Source organism: Rhineura floridana, chromosome 1, assembly GCF_030035675.1.
Source record: "Rhineura floridana isolate rRhiFlo1 chromosome 1, rRhiFlo1.hap2, whole genome shotgun sequence".
Lineage (NCBI taxonomy): Eukaryota > Metazoa > Chordata > Lepidosauria > Squamata > Rhineuridae > Rhineura > Rhineura floridana.
Genome location: NC_084480.1, coordinates 168,136,519 through 168,143,877, shown reverse-complemented (window position 1 = coordinate 168,143,877; position 7,359 = coordinate 168,136,519).

Here is a 7,359-nt window from a genome sequence, read left to right as displayed (position 1 = left end):
CATCCTTCATGAATTTGTTGAATGCCAATTTAAAAGTCATCCAAGTTGGTGGCTTTTGCATTTTGTAGCAGCACATTCCATGAGGCTACATGTGTGAAGCAGTGTCTTGTTTTGTCTGTCCTGAATCTCCCACCATTCAGATTTCATTAAAGGTCCCCATTAGATGTGAGAGGGGAAAAATCTTCCCTTTACCCACTTTCTTCATACTAGGCATAATTTTATTAATCTGTATCATACCTGCCCCAAACATTATAATCTTTCACATATTTGCATAACAGTGTATGTGTTACTTTATGTGTAGATAGACACAAATGACTATAGAAATACATCTAACCATAGTGGAGAAGGCCATGACCAGGTCAGACAATGTCTTACTCCCATCTGGACCTCTCTGCTTTGGTAAACAGTGGTGGGAAACCTTTTTCTATATAGGACCATTTACACAAAGAAAAAAAAAGCCAGAGATCACAAACAATAAGTCTGACAGACAGAATGTCATAACCATAACTGTATTTCAATACTAGAAAAGGCTTGGTCTGTTGACTTTCTGCCTGCCACACTGCAGCTAAAGACTCAAGAACCTTGCTCACTCCCCTAATGCCAACCCTAAACAAAGGAAATAACTCAAGTTCCATGAGTTGGAGAGATGGGGTATCAAAAAAGATTTTATATAGCTTGTGCTCCCCACACCTTCGCAAGTACATATGACGGGGACACGAGATAGGGACTTTTCGGTGGCTGCCCCTAGGCTATGGAACTCCCTTCCGAGTTAGCTGCGATTAGCTCCCTACTTGCCATCTTTCCGGCGACAAGTAAAGACTGTTTTATTTCAATGGGCATTTGGGATAGAGAACGGCCAGGATTAAGTGTCATAGGATGGGTGACTACATTGTGATCTTATTATTGCTGTTCTTAAACGTATGTTTTATAGTTTTTAATTTTTCTCATAGTTTAATTCTATTTTTAATTGTATACATTTCTATGTTTTAATGGTGTGTTATCTTTTAGCTGTAAGCTGCTCTGAGTCCTACTGGAAAAAGGGCGGGGTAGAAATAATGTTTATTACTATATTATTATAAGATGACCATGCCTAGATAAATTAAAGAACTGTTAATGAAGCAAGCAATATATTCTAAGATCATTTGCTGTGGTCATTTATTTACACCTAATAGAAATATGCCAATATTATCAGCACAGGTCATATATCTATCTATAGAGAGAGGGAGAGAGTGCATCAGGAGGGCTTTAAACTGAACCCTAAGGGGGAGGGAGACGTAACCTTGGTGGTAACGATGGATGGATTGTGCACAGTAACGGAAACAGAGAGATCGGCTCTAATAGGGTGCAGGAACAGTCCTCAGAAAAATGTAGTAAGGAAGCCAAGCTGTAAATCACATGGTCTTCGATGCCTGTATACTAATGCACAGAGCATGGGAAACAAGCAGGACGAACTTGAACTCTTAATACAGGAGGACAATTACAACTTGATAGGTATAACTGAAACTTGGTGGGATGACTCCCATGACTGGAATACAGCAATTGAAGGATATAACTTGTTCAAAAAGAACAGAAGGAATAAAAAGGGAGGTGGAGTCATGCTATATGTTAAAAATATATATCCCTGCACAGAAATACAGGAAGATGAGCTTGGTAGCTGCACTGAGAGTATCTGGATTAAAATTAGTAGGGCAAGTAATAAAAGGAACATGGTGCTTGGCGTCTACTACCAACCCCCAATCAAGGAGAAGACGAGAATATAACTTTTGAAAAGCAAATTGCCAATGGTTCAAGGAGGCATGATGTAGTAGTAATGGGGGACTTCAACTATCCCGATATCTGTTGGGAGACAAATTCTGCCAAACAAGGCCCCTCCAAGAAATTTCTGACTTGTGTTGGAGATAACTTTCTCCTACAGAAAGTGGAGGAAGCAACCAGAGGATCAGCTATCCTGGACTTGATTCTAACCAATAAAGATGATCGGGTGGATGAAGTGGCAGTTACGGGAACTTTGAGGGAAAGTGACTACACCATACTTGATTCTTGATTTTAACAGAATCAAAAGCTGAGAGTAGCCATACACGCACCCTGGACTTCAGGAAAGCTGAGTCTAATAAACTCAGAACAATTGTAAGTACGGTTCCATGGCAAGCAACCCTAATGAGGAGTCCAAGATGGGTGGGAGTTTCTAAAAAAAGGAAATTTTAAAAGCGCAATGGCAAGCAATTCCAACAAGGGAAAACGGGGAAAACAGCAGAAGAAGCTAATGTGGCTTCACAAAAAGCTTAGAGATGACCTGAAAACAAAAAAGGATGCATACAGGAAGTGGAAAGAAGGCCAGGTCACAAAGGAAGAGGACAGGCAGGTATCGCGGAATTGCAGGGATGGTGTCAGGAAGGCTAAAGCTGAGAATGAGCTGAGGTTAACGGGAGATGCTAAAAGCAACAGAAAAGCTTTCTTCAGGTAGGTCCATAGTAAAAGACAGAGAAAAGAAATGGTGGCACAGCTACTCCATGAGGATGGCAAAATGATAACAGATGACAAAGAAAAGGCAGAAGTGCTCAATTCCTACTTTGGCTCAGTCTTCTCCCAAAAAAGTGTCTGTGACCCTCCCTGTCTTCAAAAAGGGCAAAAAGGAGGAACTGGGGAACTAGACCAGTCACTCTAACATCAATCCCTGGAAAAACTCTGGAGCAGATTATAAAGCAGTCAGTCTGTAAGGGCTTTGAAAACAATGCAGTGATTACTAGGAGCCAACATGGACTTATGAAGAACAAATCCTGCCAAACTAATCTTATCTTGTTTTTTGAGGTAGACTGTGGGAATGCTGTGGAGATAATACATCTCAACTTCAGCAAAGCTTTTGACAAAGTGTCCCATGATATTCTGATTAGCAAACTAGCTAAATGTGGACTGGATGGAACAACTATCAGGTGGATCCACAGTTGGCTCCAGAATCGTACTCAAAGAGTGCTTATCAATGGTTCCTTCTCAAACTGGGAGAAACAAGTGGGGTACCACAGGGCTCGGTCCTGGGCCCAGTGCTGTTCAAAATTTTTATTAACGACTTGGATGAGGAGGTACAGAGCATGCTTATCAAATTTGCAGATGATACAAAATTGGGGGGGCCAGCTAATACAATGGAAGACAGAAACAAAATTCAAAGGGACCTTGATAGGCTGGAGCATTGGGCTGAAAACAACAGAATGAAATTCAACAGGGATAAATGCAAAGTTCTACACTTAGGAAAAAAATCAAATGCACAGTTATAAGATGGGGGATACTTGGCTCAGCAATACAACATGTGATCTTGGAATTGTCATTGATCACAAGCTGAATATGAGCCAACAGTGCGATGTGGCTGCAAAAAAGGCAAATGCTATATTAGGCTGCATTAACAGAAGTATTGTTTCCAAATCGTGTGAAGCATTAGTTCCCCTCTATTCAGCACTGGTTAGGCCTCATCTTGAGTACTGCGTCCACTTCTGGTCTCCACACTTCAAGAAGGATGCAGACAAACTGGAACAGGTTCAGAGGGCAACAAGGATGATCAGAGAACTGGAGACAAAGCCCTATGAGGAGAGAATGAAAGAATTGGGCATGTTTAGCCTGGAGAAGACTGAGGGGAGGTATGATAGCACTCTCCAAGTACATGAAAGTTGTCACACAGAGGAGTGCCGGGATCTCTTCTCGATCATCCTGAGTGCAGGACACTGAATAATCGGCTCAAGTTGCAGAAGCCAGATTTCGACTGAACATCAAGAAAAACTTCCTATCTGTTAGAGCCATACGACAATGGAACCAATTACCTAGAGAGGTAGGGGGCTCTCTGACACTGGAGGCATTCAAGAGGCAGCTGGACAGCCATTTGTCGGGAATGCTTTGATTTGGATTCCTCCATTGAGCAGGGGGTTGGACTTGATGGCCTCATAGGCCCCTTCCCACTCTACTATTCTGATTCTATGATTAAGGATTTGAGCCTCTGATGTTAATATATTAATTTAAATGCTTACTGTCCCAAGTATTATCTGGCCCACTCATGCCGCTGGCCACACTTTGGACCTTGTTTTTTGTGCGGGTTGGGATGATGGTGATCTTGGTGTGGAGGAACTCTCTGTAGTACCGTTGCCATGGACAGATCACTACCTGGTTGGGTTTAGACTCACTGGGACTCAGAACCTCTGCAGGGGTGGGGGACCAATTAGGATGGTCCGCCCCAGGAGACTGATGGATCCGGATGGTTTCCTGATGGCTCTTGGGGATTTTCCTGTCACCTCGGCAGGCGATTCTGTCAAAGCCCTGGTTGACCTCTGGAATGGGGAAATGGCCAGGGCGGTGGACACGATTGTCCCGGAGTGTCCCCTCTCACGGAGTGGAGCCAAACCAGCTCCTTGGTTTACCAGGGAGCTGGCGGCGATGAAACGAATAAGACGGGGACTAGAGCGACGTTGGCAGAAGATTCGGAATGAATCTGACCGAACACGGGCTAGAGCCTATTTGAAGGCCTACTCCGTGGCAGTGCGGGTAAAGAAGAAACTTTTCTTTTCTGCCACCATTGCGTCTGCAGGGAGCCGTCCAGCAGAGCTGTTTCGAGTGGTCAGGGGTCTTTTACATTCAGGCCCCCGAGAGGGTAATATAGACCACTCAACAGCCCGCTGTCAAGAATTTGCACGGCACTTTGCAGATAAAGTTGCTCAGATTCGCTCTGACTTGGATGCTAAAATTGATACAGTCTCAAGGGATGTAACTTTGGCTCCTGCTTGTCCAATAACAATGGATTATTTTCAATTTGTACAGCCCGAGGATGTGGACAAGATCCTTGGAGAGGCGAGAGCCACCACATATTTGCTAGACCCTTGCCCTTCCTGGCTCATTAAGAGTGCCAGAGGGGGACTGGCCGACTGGGTGAGGGGAGTGGTAAATGCCTCTTTACAACAAGGTAGAATTCCAATGTGCCTAAAACAGGCAGTTGTAAGACCTCTGTTGAAAAAGCCCTCCCTGGATCCCTCTATAATGGGTAACTATCGGCCAGTCTCCAACATTCCATTTCTGGGTAAGGTAATAGAGCGTGTGGTGGCTGCCCAGCTCCAGAGATTCTTGGATGAAACGGATTATCTTGACCCATTTCATTCTGGTTTCAGGCCCGGCTACGGGACAGAGATGGCTTTGGTCGCCTTGGTGGATGACCTTCGCAGAGAACCGGACAGGGGGAGTGTGTCCCTGTTGGTTCTACTGGACCTCTCAGCGGCTTTCGATACCATCGACCATGGTATCCTTCTGGGCCGCCTTGCCAGGATGGGACTTGGGGGCACTGGGTTGCGGTGGCTCGGCTCCTTCCTGGAGGGACGAACCCAGAAGGTGGTGCTGGGGGATTCCTGTTCGACTCCTTGACCGTTGACATATGGGGTCCCTCAGGGCTCAGTTTTGTCCCCCAAGTTATTTAACATCTACATAAAACCGCTGGGTGAGGTTGTCCGGGGGTTTGGGGTTCGGTGTCATCAGTATGCAGATGACACCCAACTCTATTTTTCCTTTCCACCTAAAGCCAAGGAAGCTGTCCTGGTCCTGAACCGGTGCCTGGCATCAGTGATGGACTGGATGAGGGCAAACAAATTGAAATTAAATCCAGTAAAGAGAGAGACGCTCCTGGTTAGTCGAAGGGCAAATCAGGGAATAGGGATTCAGCCTGTGCTGGATGGGGTCACACTCCCCCTGAAGACACAGGTTCGCAGTTTGGGTGTGCTCCTGGACTCAGCTTTGAACATGGAGGCCCAGGTCTCTGCAGTGGCCAGGAGTGCTTTTGCCCAGCTAAGACTGGTGCGCCAGCTGCGCCCGTTCCTGGAGACGCCTGATTTGACTACAGTGATGCATGCCTTAGTTACATCCCATTTAGATTACTGTAACACGCTCTACGTGGGGCTGCCTTTGAAGACTGTTCGGAAACAAACTGGTACAAAGAGCTGCAGTCAGAGAGCTAACTGGAGCTGGTTACAGGGACCATACAACCCCCTTGTTGCGACAGCTCCACTAGCTGCCAGTTTGTTTCCGGTCACAATTCAAAGTGCTGGTTTTGACCTATAAAGCTCTATACGGCCTAGGTCCAGGCTATTTGTCAGACCGTATCTCCCCATATGAGCCTGCCCGGGCGTTGAGATCCTCAGGAGAGGCCCTTCTCTCAGTCCCAACACCTCCGCAAGTGCGATTGGTGGGGACACGAGATAGGGCCTTCTCGGTGGTTGCCCCCAGGTTCTGGAACTCTCTTCCTAGGGAAGCACGAATGGCCCCTTCCTTGCTATCTTTCTGTCGGCAGGCAAAGACTTTTTTATTCCGACAGGCTTTTGGACTAGAAGCTGTTTAAGATAGGACCTCATAAAGTCTGTTGTATTGTTCTATGGTCCTATTCTTAATGTTTTAAATTGTCTTAGTATTTTAAGTGTATGTTTCATGGTTTTAATGTTACGAATAGTTTAATTCTATTTTAATTGTATATTTTTGTATGTTTTTTACCTATGTGTGGTTTTTATTTGTAAGCCGCCCTGAGTTCCAGTTTTGGAAAAAGGGCGGGGTAAAAATAGAGTAATAATAATAATAATATTATACTAGCAGCAACTCTGAGTGGGAAAGCAGTTAGTCACACTTCCCTTTCTATTTCTGCTACAATCAAGTTAACAGATCCGCCCCTACTACTCAATTTCCCCCCCCCTTCCATACACTAAAAGACTGGACAATATGCATGGAAAGGGATTTGGAGGTGGCATGCATTTCAGGGACAATTCATCCAATCTGCAGCTTCCAAAGCAAAGTGCGGGTCACAGTATGGTACAACCTGGAATTAGCATTTCTCCCAGATTTGGTGATCTGAGGACTGCTCTTTATTTATTTCTTTACAGCTTCCAAGCTGCTTGGAACAGCTAAATAGCATGGCACTTGCTGCATTTTATGCAAATGCTTGCTATGTGGTCGAAGGGCAGCAATCTTTATTTCATACAAATACACAGGAAGGCACAGTACATAATGACATATGCTGACTTCCTGGACCATTTAACAAGCATTTTCAAACCACACAGCGAGACCCACACTTTCTAGCTTTTCTAAGCAGCTTGCTCCCTTTATTTTTTGTTTGAATATTACCTTCTTCAAAATATTGTAATAAACTTTTTTCTCTTAGGGAAGCTCAAAGCTCAGGCCCCCTGTTGGAGTTTGCCTAGTATAGCAGGTTTACCTGTAGTCCCTCTTGGTGGTACTGAACGGTAGTGCTACTAAGGTTGGGAGTAAGCCTGAATGAAGTCAGTGGGATTCAGTGAACATGCGTAGGATTGAGCTGCATGCTATATAAAATGTGGTATGTTTTGTTTAATTGCT